Below are 22,732 nucleotides of genomic sequence, written 5' to 3'. Positions count from 1 at the left end.
GAATAGTTAGGGGTCCGCATTTTCTACATAAACACAAGTAAACTCAAATCTCTGTGCAAAAATGAGTAACGAGTGCAACTTTGGAATGTACGTATGCGTACCAGTTTAATTAATGCAATCATTTTACGTTATATCTCATCTTTCAGTGCACATTTACTGCTTTTTTATTGCTTTGATTTACTTTAAAGCCTTTAATTTCAGTGTTTACTTTTATTTTAAAGTTACTGTTGCATTTAATACAAATCAGATACACATAACATAACAAAATAAAGCAATTAGTCCTGGAGTATTCTAGTTGATTCCGCAAAAGTAACCTTTAAAAAGGAAACTAGCGCTTGTTTACCATTTTTCTGGGTAAACAGGGGCGAAACAAGTCTCAACAAAATAGGAAGTGCTCTTGGTGTTCCTATAGTTACTGATGAATGCACGGCAAATAGATTGCGGATCTCCTATGCTAGGATTATGGTTGAAATGGACATTACAAAAGATCTTCCAAGTGAGATTATTATTAGAGATAATCATGGTGAGAAGATGCGACAAGCTATAGAATATGAATGGCGTCTTGTTTTCTGTGGTAGTTGTCAAAAATTTGGTCATAATTGCGACAAGCCTAAGCCCAAAGCGAGAATTTGGCAACCAAAAGCTCCTGTTGAGACCAAGAATCCTGCTCTCCCAACTGAAGAGGAACCACCAGTAGCAAAGACTCAGCCCACAATTCCCCAATTACCTGTCATCCAATCACCTACTGATGCTGCAATTACAGATCCAGTTCAGAGAACCCCTGATGCTAAGCAATGGACTTCAGTTAGCAAATCCGGCAAGGATCGTGGCAAGCGAGTCATGATAGAGGAAACTGATGCTTCTGTTCTGAGTACAAACGGCTTTGATGCTCTAGGGATTTTGAGTGATCTTCTAGTGCTACAAAATCCGGGCTAAATGATTAGTTCTTGGAACGTGAGGGGGCTCAATAAGATTGGAAAGCTCAAAGAGATAAGCTCCCGTCTCGCCGAGCTTAAAGCTGACATAAATATTCTGATTGAGACTAGAGTCAAAGCAGGGCAGGCAATAAATATCAGGAATAAACTCCATGTAGGAGGGAATTTTGTTGATAACTATAGTTGTCATATGAATGGAAGAATTTGGATCAATTGGAACTCCGACAATGTGGCCATTGATGTCTTGAAATGTACTAGTCAGATGATTCATTGTAAAGTTCAGAACCTACAGAGGAACTTTTCTTATTTTTTAACAGCAATCTATGCCTTGAATAAACTGGAACAGAGGAAGATTTTATGGAGAGATTTACACAATTTGCAGACTCAAGGCCCCTGGGTCATATTGGGAGACTTTAATAATGTGTTGAAAGTGCAGGATAGAATTGAGGGTCAAAGGGTATCAGATGGAGAATTCGTGGATCTTCAAACATTCATGGATAATCATGGTCTCAATGAAATGGATAGCACAGGGGATTATTTCACGTGGTCCAACAAGCATACTGTGGGCACCATATATTCCAGGATTGATAGGTTAATTGCAAATGCAGCATGGTTCCAACTTCACATCAATTTCAACCTTAAGATCCTGCCTCCTCAAGTCTCGGATCATGCTCTATTGCTTCTATCAGATCAGCATCAGATTAAATTCAAAAGAATATTTCGATTTCTGAATTGTATTACTGATGTTACAGGTTTTAAGGAAATTGTTAGGAACAATTGGATTATCCCTTTGGAAGGTAATCCCATGTTTGTTCTTTGGTCAAAGCTGAAGAGACTACAGCCTATCCTCTATTCCATGAATAAAAACCTCACACTTTCTCATCAAAATATCCTTCGGGCTAGGGATCACCTAGAGAAGGCTCAAACTGAACTTATGACAGATATGATGAACATCCATTTGATCGAGGAAGTTAAGCAATGCACTAACAACCTAATTCACTGGCAGGAAATAGAGGAGTCTATATTGAAGCAGAGGGAAAAATTAAGGTGGATGAGAGATGGTGATGCTAACACAACCTTTTTCCATGCTGCTATTAAGGCGAAGCATACTTCTAGAGCTTTAACTTCTCTCCATAATGACGATGGAAGCACTATTAATTCCCAAGCTGATATTGAGCAAGAGATTCTGAATTTCTATGGCTCTTTAATGGGGAAAGATGATGATGACCTCCTTAACATTGACATAGAAGCCATGAGAAAAGGTCCTCAATTGTCTAGAGAGCATAGAATTGAATTAGAAAAGCCCGTCACTGAAGCTGAAATTGTGAAAGCTCTTAAAGGTATCCATGAAATGTCAGCCCCCGGTTTGGATGGATATAATTCCAAATTCTTCAAGTATTGCTGGGATATTATAAAGCAAGATGTGGTTGCGACAATACAAGATTTTTTTCTTCATGGTAGAATGTACAAAGCCTTCAACTGCTCCCTAATCACTCTCATTCCTAAGAGTAAAGCTGCTAAGGCAGTCAAAGATTTTCGCCCGATAGCTGTTTGCTCGACCTTCAGCAAAATTATTTCAAGAATCCTCACAGCGAGATTGAGACAGGTTATTTCTATGATCATTAGCCCGAACCAGGCAGCATTCATTCCGGGTCAACAAATACATAGTCATATCCTCCTTGCCTTTGAATTAATTAAAGGATAAAGTCGGAAGAGTGGTCCACCGAGATGCATGGTTCAACTGGATTTACAGAAAGCGTATGATATGGTTTCTTGGGAAGCCTTAAGAAACATTATGCAAGAATTTGGTATCCCCGCCTGTTTTATTCAATGGATTATGACCCTTGTTTGCACTGTTTCTTACAGGTTCAGTGTCAATGGCAACATCACTCAAATAATGAAGGCTAAGCGAGGCATTCGACAAGGCGATCCCATTTCTCCCTACCTCTTTGTCCTAATCATGGAGTATCTTCAAAGATCTCTCCACAAAATGCAACTCAACAATGACTTTCATCATCATGCAAAATGTGCAAAACTCCACCTAACAAATTTGATGTTTGCAGATGATGTCTTGTTATTTGCCCGTGGTGACAGCACGTCAATGGACCTCATGCTTCAAACTTTCTCCAACTTTGCTTCCTCTACAGGCATGAAGATCAATCAAGCGAAAAGCAAGATGTTTTTTTGGCAATGTTGTGAATGAGGAGAAACTTACTATGCTTGATAAATATGGATTTTCCGAGGGCAGATTCCCATTCAGGTACTTGGGGATTCCCATGTCGAGTAAAAAGCTCTCTATTACTCACTATATGCCATTAATTGACAGGATCCTTGGAGGAATTAAGCACTGGTCAGCTAAACTGCTGAGTTATGCTGGACGGATTCACCTTGTTAAGAGCATTTCTCTTGCGATTGCGAACTATTGGCTCATGGTCATTCCTTTGCCGAAAATGGTGCTAAGGAAAATTAACAGTATCTGTAGAACATATGTGTGGACTGGTTTTGATATGGGCAGCAGGAAAAGTCCAGTAGCATGGGGAGATATGTGCAAACCTGCCAAGCAAGGAGAACTGGATATTCTTAATATCAACATATGGAATAAATGTGCTTTGATAAGATTACTGTGGAATCTTTGTAACAAGGGGGATAATCTTTGGATCAAATGGATTAATTCCTATTATTTAAAGGGCAAAGACATCAAGGAGGTTAAAATAAAAACTGATAGTACATGGATTACAAAGGCCATCTTAGAACAAAGGGATTATATTGACACTCATCAAAGGCTATGGGAGGATATGACAGCCAAGAGTAAATTCAAAATGCATGAGGTGTATCTTTCGCTGAGCTACTCCCCTATTGTCAATTGGTATAAGCTTATCCTGCGTAATCCGGCTAGACCAAGAGCAGTGTTTTTCTTATGGTTGGCATGCCATGAGCGTTTGGCCACAAAGAGCAGACTTTTTAAGTATGGTATGGTTGCTAACACAGAATGTGTGTTTTGTAGACAGGATGAGACTAATACTCATGTTCTGTTTGATTGTGTGGAACTGAAATCTATATGGATGGCAATCCTAAAATGGATCAACTTTGACCATGTCCCCATGAAGTGGCAGCAGGAGCTAATTTGGTGCATTGAGCATGGTGCAATTAAAGGATGGAGGGCTACTCTTCTCAAACTTGCATTAGCAGAGACGATCTACGGCATATGGATGTATAGGAACCTTGTTTCTTTTGGAGGCCAAGCTGATCATGATTACATCATCCAAGAAATTAAAAACAAAATTTGTTATAGGGGTTGGGTCCATCATTCTCTTAAGCCTAAGATTATTACTCTTATGTTAGAATAATCCCTTATGTCTGTTTTTAGGATTATAATGCAGCTGGGTCTGCGGATCGCTTTGTAATTCCTTGCCTTTTGGTTAATAAAGTTTCTATTTTCCAAAAAAAAAAAGACATTATAACATATACTCATCATATAGTATCAATTACCAACATAAAAACATAATTCCAACATCAATTTTATGGATTCTAAATCAAAACCTAAGCATACCAAAACCTAGAAATTGAAATCTCAAATCCTAATACATGTTCATACCCATTACATACATTACATACTCCTACAATCACATGAAAATTCACCCTTACCTTGGATATAGATCTTCTTTTAGGATTCTCTCTTCCCTTTCTCTTCTTTCTCCTTTTTTTCCTCTCCTTTTGATTTTCCTCACTTCTCTTTCTAATTTCTATTTCTCTTGTTTTTATCAAAACCCTTACTAACACATACCCCCACATTTACTCTTCCTATTATTAGTAGGCCTAATAACTCATTCCTATTATTTTCACACCCAATGACGCAACACACATATAACACATATATTCACAAAATCACACAATTAATTAATTATTATATCATAAAATAATTAATAAAATAAATAACTAATAAAGTAACCAGTAAATAAAAATCGGGTTGTTGTTGAAGGAGGCATAGCGGAAAGCAACAAAAGATTTGAAAGTGTTTATCTGAGAATTATTGTATCCACAGAGATGGTTGTTATAATGTCGTTCGACGGTTTCTATGGTTTCGAGTTTTGGTTGGAATGTTCAAAAGTATAAAAATGGAAAAGTAAATATCAACACAAAAGAATTCATTCTTTGGAAAGATAAGATTTATCAAGCATTGCATACAATCTACTTCTCACAAACTTAAATTTATCGATCAGTTATACTCAACCTACGATACTCGTCTATGTCATCACGTATCTCTCACATTAGTGTCCATCTCTGGAGTACCTACGAGATAAACTCGCAACCAAGCTTATCTCTAACGTAAAGTTGCGGGAACATCTGTATTCTCGCGTCGGCTATCTCTCGCACACCACTCAAACACCGAAAGCATTAAGGACGGATGCACAAGTGATTGTCAGCTTTAAATCTATCTCTAGAGTTCAGAAACTAACAGATATCATCCTAGATAAGGATTCAAGAATTTTATCTCTAAAGCAACCCAAATCTCGAGCACAGAGCAAAAATCTAAGACAACAATCAACATAGAGTTATAAAGAAAGTTTTATATAACGCAGTGGGCAACAAATATACATGAGTTCAAAGTAAATACATACATAAAACTCAACTATAAGAGAAAACACAAATAGGAAGAGAAATGAACCAAAAATCTCTCGGTTTGTGTGCTCCATTCGACGATTAATACACCTCCAATCATCCAAATGCAAGCTCCATAATTTTTTTCTAACTTAATATAACCTAAAAATGAGAGTGATGAAGTTTGGGAGCAAAAATCCCCAAAATCCCATAACCTAGAAATAGGGGTGTTCAAAACTAAACCCACCCAATAGAAAACCGCAAACCAAACCAAACTGAAGCTGTAAAAAACTGCATTTGGTTTGAATTAGTTTGGGTCATCTTTTAACAAAACCGCACAGTTCGGTTTGGTTTGCGGTTTGTATTTTGTAAACCAAACTTAAACCTATTATACCTTAGCCTTATGATTACTGTCATACCCCAAAATTTGCCCATCCTAACATTTTATTTTTTATTTTTTATTTTTTAACTTTGATTTTATGAGAGTTTGGTTTAATTTTACTAACATTAGCCTTTTAAAATAGCTTGTTTAAAATATTTGTTTAGTTTAAAATAAGTTTATCTTTACTAATCCAAATTCATTTATATAATTGTTTGTTCTACATTATTTTTAAGTTTAGTAATTATTAGTTTGATAATATTTTTATTTCTTATTTTTATAGTTATTATTTCTACTTTTACTTAGAATAGATTTACCTTATTGTTATTATTTTTAGATTCATATTATCATTATATACTATTATTATTATTATACTATGGTTTTTTATTTGTCCATTATAATTATATCAAGAGTTTTTATTAAATAAAAAATGAAAGAGAGGCAAATAGTAACGTGAAAAGGATCCAAACATGCCAAAATCCAAACCTGCATCTTCAACTTCTTCAAATCCAATCATTCTAAAAATACAACAAATCCCAATCAGATTTGAATCAGATTCAATCAAGAATTAATTGGGTTAACCTAGGATGCTGTCATATATATGTACAAGAATTGCAGACAGAAAAGAGAGGATTTTGCAGCCAAAAGCCATAGTGGAGTTCTTGGAAATTCAAAGAAAAAAATCAATTTCGAATTCAAAGTGCCAGGCCAATTTAAAGAGTTTCGAGGATTCAAATACATCCCTGGAGCATCCCTGAAGCTGACTCGTCCTCCATAGGCATTCAACAGGTTCAGAGTCATCTTACATAGGCCACGGTTTGTCAAGAAACGTTTCCATTCGGTTACACCAAATTACATGTTATAAATGATTTTTTATTGTGTTTTTGAGTTTGTATAATTGTATGGAATGTTTCTGGGCTGGAAATTTTGAGTTTTGTCACAGATTGAGGAATCCACCATTGTTAGGTTATTCAAGCTCTAAATTGGGGATCTTCAAAATAGGTAGAATTGGACCATATGAGGGGTATCATCGTGTTCGGCAGGGTGATTGGAGTCGAGTCATGGTGTTCTTTTTTATTTATTAATTGTGTTTCATTCAGATCAATTTCCAGGTGTGTGTGCAATAGTAACGATATCGCGAAGAAGAAGAAGCTGTGCAGCTCCGCGCACGTCCTTTTTTTATTTTGATTTTTGTTCGTTTCTTTTATATATTTAGCATTGGAATCATAAAATGAACAGCAAGGATATGGTGTCCCAGCGGAGGCGTTTGTGTTTATGACCCATTGAGTCACCGGTTCGATCCCTGGCTAGGGATCTCTTATTTTTTATTTTATTGTGTTTCAATTGCCATAAGTTTCAGTGTGCATGCCCAAGTGTGGCTCACGGTACATCCTCGTCATCCTGGCCATTGGATCGTATCCGGATCAGATCAAACGCACCAGAATGTGCATGCTCATCATGGAGCCTCAAAGACTAGTAACATGGGATCACAGCCAGGTTCTTTTATACATTGTTTTTATTATTTATTTAATTATTTGGATTACTAGTTATTTAATTATGATTAGATTTAATTAATTCATTCAATTAAAAATTAGAATAATATAAGTCAGAATTAGGACTATTAGGGTTTTTCCGATTATTTTCCCGATTTGTTCGATTTAATTAATTTTAATTAACTTTAACTATCACAAATCACAAAAAAAAAACCCTAGAAAGTCATAATGCATTAGGGTTCACTCAATCCCATTTGCCCTTGGCCAAATATTAGGATTTAAATTATTATTCGTTCCGACTAAATTTATTGGTCGCGATGATTAATAATCGATTAATTTAATTAATCAAATCCTATAAATTAAAATAATTTATTTTGCTAAATGGTTTTAACCAAATCTATTGGTTATGATGATTAGCACTTCCTCTTTATCAAATTTGTTATTATTTGTAATCAAATCTATTGATTATGAGGGGTAACGATAATAATTAAATTCTAAAAAACACATCTATTTGCTATTAGTGATAATCGAACCTATCGATTAAAATTGTTAGCAATCCCCACTAATCTATTAATTATGGTGATCAAACCTATTGATCATCGCGATTAATAGTACAAATCAAATCAGGGTTGTACGCCCAAACATCTAAAAAACATTCAAAACACTTCAAATCAAATTACGGATCTTCATCCTCTACGACAGGCCATTCAAAAAGCCTTCAAACAACTTTCAAACATTTTCAATTCAAATCCTAAGCGTACAACCATGTCCCCGAACTACGTAGACTCTGATCCTCCATAAGGAGGTACGTAGGCACTTGGCAACAAGGCGAGTCCCCCTCTTCCAAACTCTAATCATGTTCAAATAATTAGCCTTTAACTCTTATTACTCTCTGTCACCTTTCTTTATAAACCTTGCCATAAACCTTTATCTTTGAGATGTTAGCCTTTAGGAAAGGGTTGAGGGTGCCTAACACCTTTCCTCGACCTGAATATAGTATCTTACCCTGATCTTTATACTGCGTAGGGTTTCCTATTCGCCCTTCAGAATAGGTGGCGACTCTAAAACTTTAATTTTTAGGGCAGGTTGCTACAGCTGGCGACTCTGCTGGGGACAACTTAATAGTGAATACTATGCTCCTATAGGTTTTAGGTTTTGGCAGGGTTTAGGTTTGACAACTTTTTAGGGTTTGGCTAATTCGCCTTTTTTAGGGTTTGTAATTATTTTTTTTATTTTTATTTTTATTTTTTAAAAAAATTTGTTTATTTGTTTTTTATCTAAAAAATATTTAATTGTTTATAACATGTTTATATTTAATTATTTATGTTAATATATTTATATCTAATTGCCTGTTGTTATATTTTTATATGCATTGCTGGTATTTTCTATGTTGTGTTAAACCCTAAGTGTGGGAGTTAACTTTGAGATCAATAGGGGAGCATGAATCGCCTACGAGTCTCATTGATAACTCCACTCGGAGTGGGTTGAATATTCGGAAATGTTCAAAACGAGGCTTGACTTTGTTGAGGGCAGGACGGGATATTTGGCTGATCTCTCCGGGAACCTACCCCAAAAATTCGAACCTCATGGATAAAATGAGTTGTTCTAAAATCCGAAGAGACAAAAAAGTCTCGGAGGCTACGAACGACCCCATGAGACCTTCTAGAACCCCCTATAATAAGGTTGGCTCCCAAGAGCCGCTACGTCGGACCTATGAACCTATGTGATTATGTGCTATATGTATATATATGTGTTGATCATTTTTTTATTATTTCTTTTTCCATTCATCATACATCAGGGGCATTCTTGCATCATATCTTATTCAAAAAAAAAGAAGGAAAAAAGATATCATACATATCATGCATGGCATACACATCATTTTTATGACATTGAGAGAAGATTCCTCTTCTATCTCCAGAACAGGGGACCATTGGGAAGGATAACCTAACATCCCGACCATATTATCCAACAAGATTTCAGCAAAAGAAATCAATGGATCAGCTAGAACAGAATCAAGCCGCCCTTCGTGAGGAAGTGGATCAACTGAAGGTTAGTATGGAGGAAGTTAAAGGAGGTATGACTCAGGTGCTAGAATTCATGAAGGCCCTCCTGGATAAACAAGAAAAAGCAAAAGAGGTTCAGTCTAGGGATACCCTGGTTCAGGATGAGATCCCCGATGACGAAAACCCGCCGCTAGGATTTGTTTCAGGCTTCGGCCCGGCTAAGGACAGACCTCAGGCCCGCTCTGTTAGGAGAGCTATCCAATTCCAAGAGAAAGGAGAAACCTCCCAAGAAGGATTTGTCCCCACTCTACAAACGAACGGGACAACCCGCACAGTTCGCATTCCTGCTGACGATGTCCCTAAGGACGAAGATTACCTGGATCTATAATACGGAGTGCAAGAGGTGGACAACTCAGACCAAGCACCTCAGACACAACAGTCTATTCCTAACCCTGAGGAAGACTCCAAGGACAGTGAACAAATCAAGGCGCAGGAGGAGAGACTAAAAGTGGTAGAAGGATATGATGTCTTCGATGTGGATGCTTTCGAAATGAGTTTGGTCTCAGACTTGACTATCCCTCGCAAATTCAAGATTCCCGACTTCGAGAAATACAAAGGACTCACATGTCCGAGGAATCACTTGCGCATGTATGTGCGAAAAATGGCTGCCTACGCCCACGATCAAAAGCTAATGATACATTTCTTTCAAGAAAGCTTAAGCGGAGCGTCCATTGACTGGTACATGCAATTAGAGAAGTCTTCTGTCCGAAGCTGGAATGATTTGGCCAACACCTTCTTAAAGCATTACAAGTACAACTTGGACATGGCACCCAACCGAATACAATTACAAAACATGTCACAGAAGAAGGATGAATCATTCAAGGAGTATGCCCAAAGGTGGAGGGAAATGGCTTCTCGAGTCCAACCTCCCCTAATGGAAAAAGAACTGGTGGACATATTTATGAGCACCTTGCAAGGACCATACTACGACAAGATGGTCAGAAGCATATCTTCAGGGTTCTCGGACTTGGTAGTCATTGGTGAGAGGATTGAAGATGGAATCAAAAGTGGGAAGATACAAGGGGCATCCCCAGGTTCCTATCACACCAAGAAGTCATATGACGGAAAAAAGGAACCCAACACTGTTGGGGCAATCCTGGTTAATGAGACACCAACAGTACAACAGAAGGATCAACAAAAACAACAGGGTGGCCAACGCCCCTGGAGGTCCAAGCCAAAACGATCATTCACCCCGTTGTACATGCCACTGTCTCAAGCTTTGCAACGTTTGCTCAGTCAGAACTTGGTAACTCTGCTACCTCCATACTCAGCTCCAGCTAACCCCGCTCCCGGGTACAAGCATCATGCTAGATGCGCTTATCATTCAGACAGTCCTGGTCATGATACAGAGGATTGTGGGTCGTTGAAACACAAGATACAAGATTTGATTGAAGAAGGGCTCATTGAGTTCGAAGATCCTAGCAAGTCTAAAGCCATAGGTGGCTAGAAGGAGGATTTCTCATATCATAAGTTTTGTTTTCATTCGCAATTTCTTTCCGTTTGTTTAAACATTAGTCTTATGACATATGCTATGTACTTTACAAACAATCATTAATGCATTGCTTACGTTTGTCTTGATTCATTCCTAGTGTTCTCACTATATTCAAAACTGTGTTTTTACTTGGTTTTCTCCTTTGTGATATTCAACTCTCGATTAAAGTCGTACACCTTTAGAGGGAGAATGACGAAAACGATACCACAATTTCATACACTACGCTTTCGAACAGACCGTGTTGACGATGTACAGGCATTTGTTCAATTCCTAAATAATGGAGATATAAGGATGTTAATCCCTCGTCAACCCCTTTGAGCCTAAAGAAGTAGGAGTTTTCCTTCATATAAAATAGAACCCTTCATATATAACCTGGGGTAGGGTAGCTGCTCAGTTAACTTAATCATTCCAAATTGTTCCTTTGAACATAATCACCGATGGTTCCCCATCATCATTAAATCCGGCAGTCAATATCCAAGAAAGCAATGCAAGGGCCTTCTAAGTCAAAACCTATTAAGGAGACTTAGGAAAAATTGGGGCATCCCGCTGACTGTAGTTTTAAAACGAACAGTTCAGGCAAAAGTTAGGGATAACAAAGTCGAAAAAAAAGGTTACTATGTACCTTCGACAAAAGGAAAAAATTACAAAAAAAAGGAGGATGACTGCCTTTGCAGATAAACCTTTGGTTTTTGAACCATCATAAATGTCAATGTCATAATTCCCCAAATTCTTTTGGAGACTAAACACATAGCTAACTGAGCATAGGACTGGAGAACATCACGAAGATTGGGATGGGTACAAATAAACTTTGAGCCTCCATCTTTTGTTTCTTTAAACCGTGAACTAGGCCACGTTACAACCCTTAAAAGTCCTAACTGAAGCATGGTTAGTTCGAAAGCATACCGTTACCAAAAGGTATCCCGACTCCTTAAGGTCTACTATAACTCTTGAGTTGATATCACTTTCTTACAAAAAAACTTTGTTTTACTCAAAAATGTTTTTAAACTTTCAAGACAGACATATGCATTCGCATTACATTATAAAGTACATTTGTCTATATAGATTTAAATGTTAACATCAGGGAGAAGTTGCATGGAGCATGGCTAATGACTAAAAATCCTACCGACAGATGAAATAGCTTCCAAAAAGAAGCTTATCAAAAGAAGAAACATCTCTTACACATGACTGAGATAGCTGGGGTGCACACGGGGCATAACCCGTCATTATCCCATTTATATGGGGCAATCTAATCGATACCCATGGAGTCTCTCAAGGACGCTGAATAGCCCATGGGGCAAGTCTATTACCTGGGGCATGTTGCAAAGGTCACTCAGTATCAGATGGTGTCAATACCACTCTCACATCCTTTCCAGGAACCTTTACAGGATACTTCTCAATCCGTCCATATAGTATTCTTCAAGACATGTTCAAATACTTCTCACCCTTTCTAGGAGCCTTTTCCAGATAGTCTTTTTAAGACCCATCTTCTTATCCTTTCTATTTTCAAACCCTTTCAGACAGTCTCCTCTAAGACATATTTCTCTCTAAGAACCTTTTCTAGGCAGTCTTCTGTAAGACATCTCTTAACTTTTTCAGTTAGTCTTTTGTAGACATATTCAAACTTCTCTTATGCTTCCAAAAACCTTGTCAAACTTTGTTTAAAGTATGGAGTCTTCTCTAAGACAGTTCACCATCCTTTCTAGGGTGACCTTCTTCAAGATGTTTTTCCTCAGTTTTGTTTAAAACCCCACACTCCTTAAAAACAGTCTCTATCCGCTATAGGAATATTTTGACCCTCTGCACAAACACATCCCTTTGAGCTTTGTTTAAAGCGCGATCTTATTTAAGACAATCTCCCATTTCTTTCCAAGGACCTCTTCAGGTAGTCTTGTAGAAGACATCATCTCACTCTGAGTACTCAGCAAGTCACTGTCCGTCGGACGCGACCGAAATGCATGACTCATTCTGAAAAGCATCTACTTCACATTCAAATCAACACTTAGCATCAAGGAGACCTCAAAATTGGTCTAATCAAAGACGATCATTCCTGATAAAGACTCTTGAATGGGGAAACCACATCCAGAGGGTTTTCCTAAAATAGGGGCATACAATCAAGGACCCTATTAACTAGGGGCATATCTTTCAAGAATTCAAACACTGGGGCAAGGCATATCAGGCAAGACATGGTGAAACTCGAGTTCTCTCTAAAGGTCCCTCCTTCAGATTAAGGGGCACGTCTCTCAAAATTTCTGATATTCGGGAAGTCACACTGGTATCATACAAGGAGCATTGTTGCATAATTGATCTTCCCACGCCTGTACTATTTACATCCCACAGTGTGGGATAAGCATACATGCATAATTCTCATTTATTCTGAGAATCTCATTACATGACACATGCATCATGACATTGCATAAAACTAACGCTGCCTTTTCAGGTCACTTCATGTTCAAAAGGATGTTATCATACAATTACAGTGCAAATACGATCGTATCAACGATTCAATCTTAACTGATACAATTCTAATACCTCATTCCAAGTCTTTCTTCAAAGACAATCCAGAAACAATTAAAGAATTTCTTACCTCTCCAGGTAGTCTTGTCCAAGACAATTATCCTAATCTTTCCAAGCAGTCTTGTTTAAGACATATCCTAACCTTTCTAGGTAGTTTTGTTTAAAACGTCTCACGGCCTTTATAGGAATCTTTCTAGATAGTTTTGTTTAAAACACATCGTTTCCTTTATAGGAATCTTTCTAGATAGTTTTGTTTAAAACACATCGTACCCTTTATAGGAACCTTTCTAGGTAGTTTTGTTTAAAACGTATCGTACACTTTATAGGAACCTCTCTAGGTAGTTTTGTTTAAAACGTCTCACGACCTTTATAGGAACCTTTCGAGGTAGTTTTGTTTAAAACATATCGTGTCTTTTATAGGAACCTTTATAGGTACTTTTGTTTAAAACATGCCATATCCTTTATAGGAACCTTTATAGGTAGTTTTGTTTAAAACGTATCGTACCCTTTATAGGAACCTTTCTAGGTAGTTTTGCTTAAAACATATCGTACCCTTTATAGGAACCTTTCTAGGTAGTTTTGTTTAAGACACATCGTGTCCTTTATAGGATCCTTCTCTAGGTAGTTTTGTTTAAAACATATCATGTCCTTTATAGGAACCTTCTCTAGGTAGTTTTGTTTAAAACATATCGTGCCCTTTATAGGAACCTTTTCTAGGTAGTTTTGTTTAAAACGTATCGTACCCTTTATAGGAACCTTTCTAGGTAGTTTTGTTTAAAACGTATCGTACCCTTTATAGGAATCTTTCTAGATAGTTTTGTTTAAAACGTATCGTTCCCTTTATAGGAACCTCTCTAGGTAAGTCTTGTTTAAGATATCCCGTATCCTATCTAAGAGCCTTTCCAGGTGAGTCCTGTTTAAGACGTACCATAACCTGTCTAGGTAGTCCTGTTCAAGACGTTTCATATCTTTTTAGGAGCCTTTCCAGGTGAGTCTTATTTAAGACATATCATGCCTTTCTAGGTAGCCTTCTTAAAATGTTTATCCAATCTTTTCTAAGACACACTTAGTTCTTTTAAAAGAACTCCTCAGTTAGTCTTCTCCAAGACATTCTTCCTAAGCATTGTTCAAAGCCTAAGTTTCTTCGCATCAACCGTCGATATATCCTATTCAGGAACCTCTTCAGGTAGTCTTAGGTAAGACATTACTTCCTCTCTCCGCAGATGCAATCAAATGATACAGGTCTGAAAAGCATATGCTTTAGACAAGTGCCCTGCAAGGCAAACAGGTGGCATCTATAAATCCATCTCCCACAGAACTCCTTCCCTACGCAAGCAAATTTCAGGGCATTTCAGTGTCCAATCATCTTCTACCTCTTCAGGTTCAAGAAGATTGAACAAGGGCAGCTGTCATACCCCAAAATTTGCCCATCCTAACATTTAATTTTTTATTTTTTATTTTTTAACTTTGATTTTATGAGAGTTTGGTTTAACTTTACTAACATTAGCCTTTTAAAATAGCTTGTTTAAAATATTTGTTTAGTTTAAAATAAGTTTATCTTTACTAATCCAAATTCATTTACATAATTGTTTGTTCTAAATTATTTTTAAGTTTAGTAATTATTAGTTTGATAATATTTTTATTTCTTATTTTTATAGTTATTATTTCTACTTTTACTTAGAATAGATTTACCTTATTGTTATTATTTTTAGATTCATATTATCATTATATACTATTATTATTATTATACTATGGTTTTTTATTTGTCCATTATAATTATATCAAGAGTTTTTATTAAATAAAAAATGAAAGAGAGGCAAATAGTAACGTGAAAAGGATCCAAACATGCCAAAATCCAAACCTGCTGTCGCACGCTCGCGAAAAAGATCAGAGTCGCCACCAATATATTTATCCCATAAGGGAAAGGAATATCAGAAAACCTAACAAAGGGTAAGAACAAGGTCTTGCGACCAGAGAATAGGGTACGGGAGTCGGTTACGCGAGGGGAAGGTATTAGCACCCCTCGCGCCCATCGTACTCGATGGTATCCACCTATGTTTGTTTCTATCTAAAGGGTGTGTACTATGTCTATGTCTATATATGAATGCATGCAAAAAGAAATACGGGGAAAAGAAAGAAATATTTACAAATGTGCTCGTTCAAGCCCCGCGACTTGATGCCTACGTATCCTTTTCAGGAATCAGAGCGTCGTAGTTCGGCTCCATAGTTTTGTTTGTTTTTGTGTTTTTTAGTTGGGCGGAGTTAACGTTCGCGCTCTTGCATAAGGGATCGCCTACGATGCGTACGAGCGGAAATAACAGTGCCCTTAGGTGCCAAAGAGGCAAAAGAAAAAGAAATGATTGGTTTGTGTCTTTTAGGGTAATTCCATGATGACGAAGACCTACTACAAGGCTTCGCATCACTTCCTTACTTTGTTTTAAATCTGACCATTTATTAGTGTTTTAAGTGTTTTTGGTTGGTGTTTTTTAAGGGAATTTTAATTTGTGACTTAGATCATACCAAAAGAGTTTTGTTTTGCGTATTTAGAGAACGCACATCGAGGCCTACGCCACAATCGTTTCTCTAAATAGCGGTTAAGAAATACATTGAGGCCTCACACCTCAATCATTTCTTCTCCGCTAAGTAAAGGAAATACAAAAAGGAGTTATTTTGTGAATATTTAGAGAATGCACATCGAGGCCTACGCCACAATCGTTTCTCTAAATAACGGTTAAGAAATACACCGAGGCCTCACGCCTCAATCATTTCTTCTCCGTTAAGTAGAAAAGAACATACATCGGGGCCTACGCCCCAATCATTTCTTTCCTACTATGAAATGTAGTAACGGTATGATCTTCATCGATATTTATTAAGTATTTTAAAAGTTGAAAAGGAAAAGAAAATGAGAGAGGGAACTAGACCTATTTTCTATTCTAATAGTTGTTATTCTAGTCTAAGTCTAATGTTAACATGGTAAATTCTAATAGGAGCATTAAAAAGGTATTAACAAAATAGGCCAAAAATATGGCCAAAAACAAGTAACAAAATCACACAACAATTATACCAAAATTAACATGTAATTGATACAAAAACAATCCAGACATTAGTGCAAAATTAAACCAAAAAATACTACTATTTTTGATGAGTTTTTTATGAAGAAAACTAAATGTCAAAGTTAACCTAAAATTTTTACTATTTTTATGTATTCTTAATGAGAAAATTCTAAGACTAAAATTAATCCTAAAATCTACTAAGTTTAATCTTTATTACTAAGAAAAAAGAAGGAAAGAAAAAAACTACATCAAAAACTAAATTCTAATCAATAGTTAAAACATGCGATTAGAGGGTGCACATTGAAACTACTAGTGTGATGAGTAACTGGCGTAGGCCCACATGGTCAGGCCCATGATGATTTTTTTTGTACAGATTTTATGATGCCAAAAAGTGTGCTATGGGCCTATGGGGGGTACAGAAGCAATTCGGTGGCCCAGATATTATTGATGATCCAAATTCAAACTAACTCAGATTTTTACAATTCAATTAATCAAATTAATCACCATTAACCATAGTTAATCACACTTAATACTCAATTAAAACTAATGTTAATTAAAAATAGTAAAAAGGGGAGTTTAGGGTTAATACTGTGACCTTTGGAATTCTAAGTGAGTCTTCTTCCTCTCTGCGCAAACGGCGACGGCGGCGAAACTCAACCCGGCGAAATCCTTCAGATTGCCGTCATGACCGGAAGCAAATACGTCAACCTCCGATCTCATTCTCTCATTTCCTTCGATTAAGCAATGGTGATTGAAGATTTGCGTGAAATTATTGCCGAGAAGAAGATGAATAGAAAATGATGTTATGAAGATGCGTTTGACGTGTTCCGCTGGCCGCTAACGCATCGTGGTGTAGATGTTGAATCAGTGAGTGATACTTCGGAATTGAAGCGGATCGAAGAGGATGATGACGAAGTGCGTGGGGATGATCGAAGGTTGAAACTTGAACTTGAGGATCGGAGAATTGAACTGCGGTTGAAGATTGTCGTAGAACTCCTCATTGAGGTTTGCTACCTTTTCTTGTTACTGATTTTCTCTTTTTCGTTTGCAGAATTGTGATGATGGTTGTTGAATTGTTCTTGGTGTTATGAACTGTTGTTGTTTGTAGCAGATGTGTGGAGATGGTTGTGGGGATGTGAATCAGACCGTTGAAGATTGTTGAGTTTTTTTTCTGGTTTCTCTTATGAAGATTGGTACAGAGATGAAGGTGATGATGAAAGTGTGATGAAGATTCAAGAGCAGAGTTGATTTCTGATTGAAGATGATGTTGATTTCAGAAGATTGAAAGTATGGGGAAGATGAAGAAGATAGATGAAGAATTGGAGAGGGTTGATGGATGTGATCGAAATCTGAATTTTTCTATTATGGTTCTTGGTGAATGATGAAGGTTATGCCAAACTGAAGATGGATATGGAGAGAGAGATTGAAGGGTGATTGTGATGGAGGAAACCGCCGAATGGAGACTGAAGAATTCTGGTATATAGGTTGAAGGAAGGTTGAGTCAGTTATGATAAAGGTTAGTTATCTTTCTGATTTTTCTGTTTTGAGTTAGTTAAAAAACTGTTATGTGTTAGTTGAAGTCAGTTTTTAAAACTGTTAGGAGATGTTAACATAGTTAGGAGGTTAGTTAGTTACAAGGGTGGAAAAGGTTAGTTAGGATTCTGTTTGTGGCTTTTTATGGATTTAAGTTAGTTAGAACTGTTATGAGATGTTTGCAAGTTAGTTATAGGAGTGGGTAATGGATGAAAGTTTGGTTTGCTAACTGGTTTAGAGAGTTCTGTTAGGAAATGGTTAGGGTTAAAACTGAATCTGTTAGTGGCGTAAGTAGTGATAGCTTGTGTAACTAATTTTGTTTGAGTTAGTTGGAGAATTAGTGTTTTAGTACTAGGTTGTTGGTTTATGCTTCTGTTTGGATTTTACAGGACTCTGAATTTGATTTAGATTTTCTATGATTTTTCTCCCTTTTCTGTGCTGAATCGATGCAGGGTTGCTTTGTGAATAAGCTGGATTTTTTTGTTGAATCTGCATGGAGTTTATAAATGCCCTGCTTGTGAGTTTTCTTTGGTGTTAGGCATGCTGAAACTTGTAGTCTAGCAGGCAATGCATTTGACAACAAATGTCTTTGTAACTTGCAGGTTCAAATAACCAGGATACAAAGTCAAAGAAAAATGGGGACTTGAATGATTAGAAGCCTTGAAGCAATGACTTTTATTTCCTGAACTGATGTCGTTTGCTGTCAGTTTCTAGATGCCGTCTTTTGTCTGACTGTGTTGTGTTGTAGCAGGGATTTTTCTTGTTTAATTTTGGATGGAAAAGCAGCATCTTGGAGCACATTGTATGGCTCAGTTTTGAATGCATGGCGGTTCGGTTTCGGTTGGCAAGTGAAGTGGCTGCAAGTATAGGCCTGAGAGTAAGATGAATACCGGTGATGCCCACAAGCAAGAGCTCTGACCAATGCCTTTATATTTCCCAAATTTCGGACTCTTTGTAACTGAATTTTTCTTTACTGCAATGGTAGGCTTAGATGTATAAATGTTGGGAATTTGATGTATGTATATCAGATTGAACATTGATATATGGATCGAGATTCTGATTGGTGCTGATATTGTAATTCCTTTTGACAAGTCTGAGCATGGTTTTTCTCTTTGCATGAAATTCTCTAGCATTAGAAGCTTCATGAGGTTTGGAGATTTGTGATACATATGGTGATGACTTCAAGGGGCTGGAATGCAAAAGACTCTAAAGTTCAGAAGTGGAATAGGTCCAGGGTGGGAGTTGACTTTGGTCAACTGTGTGACCAAAAAGTCAACAGTTGACTAAAATCAACTATAGGTCAAAATATGTAAATCCTTGTAATGGGATAAAGCTTGATTTTCTTGTATTCTTTGTAATGATTGATATATTTGCCATCCTTCTTTTTGTAACAAGATATTTTTTTCTTTTAATGAATTTTGAATGAGGAATAATGTGCATCTTGGATAAGCTTTTGACGATTCTGAATGATGGATCTTGTATGAAAATACTTGAAGATTCTTGAATGAATGAACGTGTTTTCCATAACGCCTGAATATCCTTGTACATGACATTTGTCTTAAGTTTCAAGTAACTTGCTTCTCAAGACCTCACCCACAAATACTTAATAACTTTGATTATCTTTGAACTCAAATCCACTTCAAATTTCGATGAACAGTTCTAATCAACCTGATCTTCAATGAATCCTTTAATTCAATTCAATTCACCAATTCAAATCAGACTTGCGTATCAAGCGACTAGCGTTAGTGTCATACCCCAATTTTTGACCTAAGATACCACCTCATATCATCTGCATATGCATCATTTGCATCTCTAACAAACTGCATAGCTTGTGTTTGTTACTTGTGACTCAGCAGGATTTAATCAGGAAATCACTCATCAGTACAAGTAACAATCAATTAGGGTTTTGTTCTCCCTTCATCTCAAAAGAACTATCTTCATCAACAATCAACATTTGGTCCTCAGAGATTCACTTCAACAAACTCAACAGCTTTGAATCGACTGAATTAGGGTTTTGACTGAAGACAGCATACTCCTGACTTTTGCTCAGAATTTGACCTAATGGCTTGGGACATGACCTCAAGACCCCAAGTACATCACTTTGACCTAATCCATTGGCTCAGAACATCTCCTACACAAAGATTGATCAGACAAATCCTCAGATCAGGGTTTTGAACTATCAGGGACTGAAATCAGGGATCACATTTGGGAAACCCTAAAAATCCCCAGGAAGTCAATCAAAGGTTTCAATCATCTTCAAATAATCCCTATGACCACATCCAATGGAAATTGTGTCTCAATTCAAGATCAACAGTCAACATTTGGTCCTCAAAAATCCATTTCAACAAGCTCAAAAGCTTTGAATCGACCAAATTAGGATTGTTCATTCATTCACTCATTCTTTGCAAGATAATTTCGTGTTCATGGCGGTTTTCCACTTTTTATGCGCCATTGCCAATTGGTGTGATTTAAGAGACTTGCTTGGAATTTATTTCATAGTTTTTTGACTCATGGATTACTCATGGTGAAGATTTGATTTATACGGATTATTTGATCATTCATGGGAATTTCATCAAAGTTGCAAAGAAAATATCATGTTTGGTCCATTGTTGGAAAATTACTTCAAAAATGATTCAAGATCATGAGTTCAAGGATTTTAATCCAAGATCATTTCAAATTCATGGTGCAAGAATATATTCCAAGACTTGAAATTCAAAACTTCATTACTTCAAGGATATTTCACCATTTCCTTTTGAAAAAGGATCATTCAAAGGAATTCAAGAATTGATTCAAGACATAGAAATTGCATTTGAAATTCATTCAAGAAATATTCAAGTTTCATATAATTTCATTCAAGGATTCTAAGAGAAATTCAAGCATTTACAAATGGAGTTCTTTACATGAAAAAGTTTCAATTTTCAAATGAATTACAAAGGGACTTTATCCAAAATTCAAGAATTACAAAATTCCATTCATTTGCAAGAATACAAAGTTTCATTCATACAAAGTTGGAATTACAAGGAAAAGAAAAAAATAAAACTTCAAATGCAATTCTTGAATTCTTCAAGTCTTCATTCTTCAAGATCAAATTTCTTCATGCTTTTCTTCAAGGTTCTCATGCAACATGAAAAAAAAGAAAACAAAAAGGGGGTGAAATTAGCAAAAGTCAAAGAATGTCAAAGAGAGATTTTTATGTCATAAAATTATGCAACTTAGAGATATCATAAAATGACATAAAAATTTACACACATGGCTTATATCATGAAAAATATCTTTGTATAAGAATATTCTTATTCTTATTCTTATCTTGCAATGATGAAGAATATATTCTTATTCTTGCAATGATGAAGAATATATTCTTATTCTTGCAATGACCATAACATTCCAATCAAGTTTCCTAATTCCTAACACATCCCTAAATTTGGCCTATAAATAGAAGTGTTTCTCTTTGAAGCAAGACACACCAAAGCAACTAAACTACTTGCTTTCTCACTTCTCCCTCTTCTCATAGTTTTAAAGTTTCTTGGTAAGAAGGAGAAATTCTTCAAAACCAAAGAAAACCACTTGAAAAGTAAGAGTTTCTAGTTACAAAGGGAGTGAAGAATAAATTCTTCATACCTTGGTGTGGAGAGTTCCTACTTGAAATCCATCTTCAAGTCCTAAGCAATTTCAAAAAAAAAGAGGCATCACCTTCATCAAAGGGAGCCTACAACAACAAATCAAAGTTGTTAGCAAGAAGTTCAAAGTTGTTCTACAACAATCAACAACAATTCAAGGGTGTTCTTCATCAAACACCACACGAATTTCCAGAAAGACAAAAAGAGAATTGAAGCATACCTTCAACGTTGCAGCCCCGTGTCTACACCTCATACACACGTCACCTGCAATTTCAACACCGACGCTTCCAGCAACAAATTGTGGTGAAGCTGCAACACAGCAACAATTTGCAAAAACAAAAATTCAGAATCCCAGCATAACAACAAACCACAGTTCAGAAACACTGCAATTTTCAACAAAAAAATTCAAAGCGGTAGCAGCGACATATTCAACAATTCAAAAAATACAGCAACAATCAATTCAGAATCACATCAACACAATAACAATTCGCAACCGGTTCAGCACCACCATCATAATTTACGGTTCAGACAATAATTCAGAAGCATAAAGAATCAATAACATACCGGCAAAATCCTCCTTGCCGTAGGTAACTCGATTCCACTCTTACTCTCCATACTGTTATTACTGTAATTTTAGTTACCTGTTAAAACAAAATAGCCAGAAAAACAGAGGGAAATTAAATTCGTTGCTGCGTCACGAAAGTTGAAAACGAATTTGAAATTGCTTACTGATTATGCTTGCAGTTGTTATTTTTTGTATGAGAGCTTTTGTTCCTTCATGGCCGCCGAGAGAAACCCAGTGAAAGAGCATCGTTTTGTTGTTGTTACCGCAAAGAAGCCGAGTTGTGTTGTTGCTCCGAGAGAGAGAGTGTTGCGTTTGTTTCGTCGGAGAACGAGAGAGAGATGACGAGTGGGAGAAAGAAATGGAGAGAGGGGTTTGTGTTGTTGATTGTTCGGTGAAGGGAATTGAGAGCAAAAGGAAGAGTTTTGTTCCTCCATTGTTACTGTTAGCGTAAGAAAGATAGAGGAAATTCAGAGAAAAATTGAGAAGGAG

At 36.6% G+C, this 22,732-nt stretch overlaps 1 long non-coding RNA gene across 1 annotated transcript; it reads right to left on the bottom strand.

Annotated features, from left to right (window-relative positions):
- Positions 1–20,962: 20,962 nt before the first annotated feature.
- LOC131595899 (uncharacterized) lies at positions 20,963–22,729 on the bottom strand. Its single transcript, XR_009282095.1, has 4 exons — positions 22,408–22,729; positions 22,243–22,319; positions 21,899–21,987; positions 20,963–21,767 (listed from the first exon to the last, which is right to left on the bottom strand). It is a non-coding gene; the product is annotated as an uncharacterized LOC131595899 (long non-coding RNA).
- Between the last annotated feature and the right edge of the window lie 3 nt (positions 22,730–22,732).

Source organism: Vicia villosa, linkage group LG4 (assembly GCF_029867415.1).
Source record: "Vicia villosa cultivar HV-30 ecotype Madison, WI linkage group LG4, Vvil1.0, whole genome shotgun sequence".
Taxonomy (NCBI): Eukaryota; Viridiplantae; Streptophyta; class Magnoliopsida; order Fabales; family Fabaceae; genus Vicia; species Vicia villosa.
This window is presented reverse-complemented; position numbering and strand designations above follow the sequence as displayed.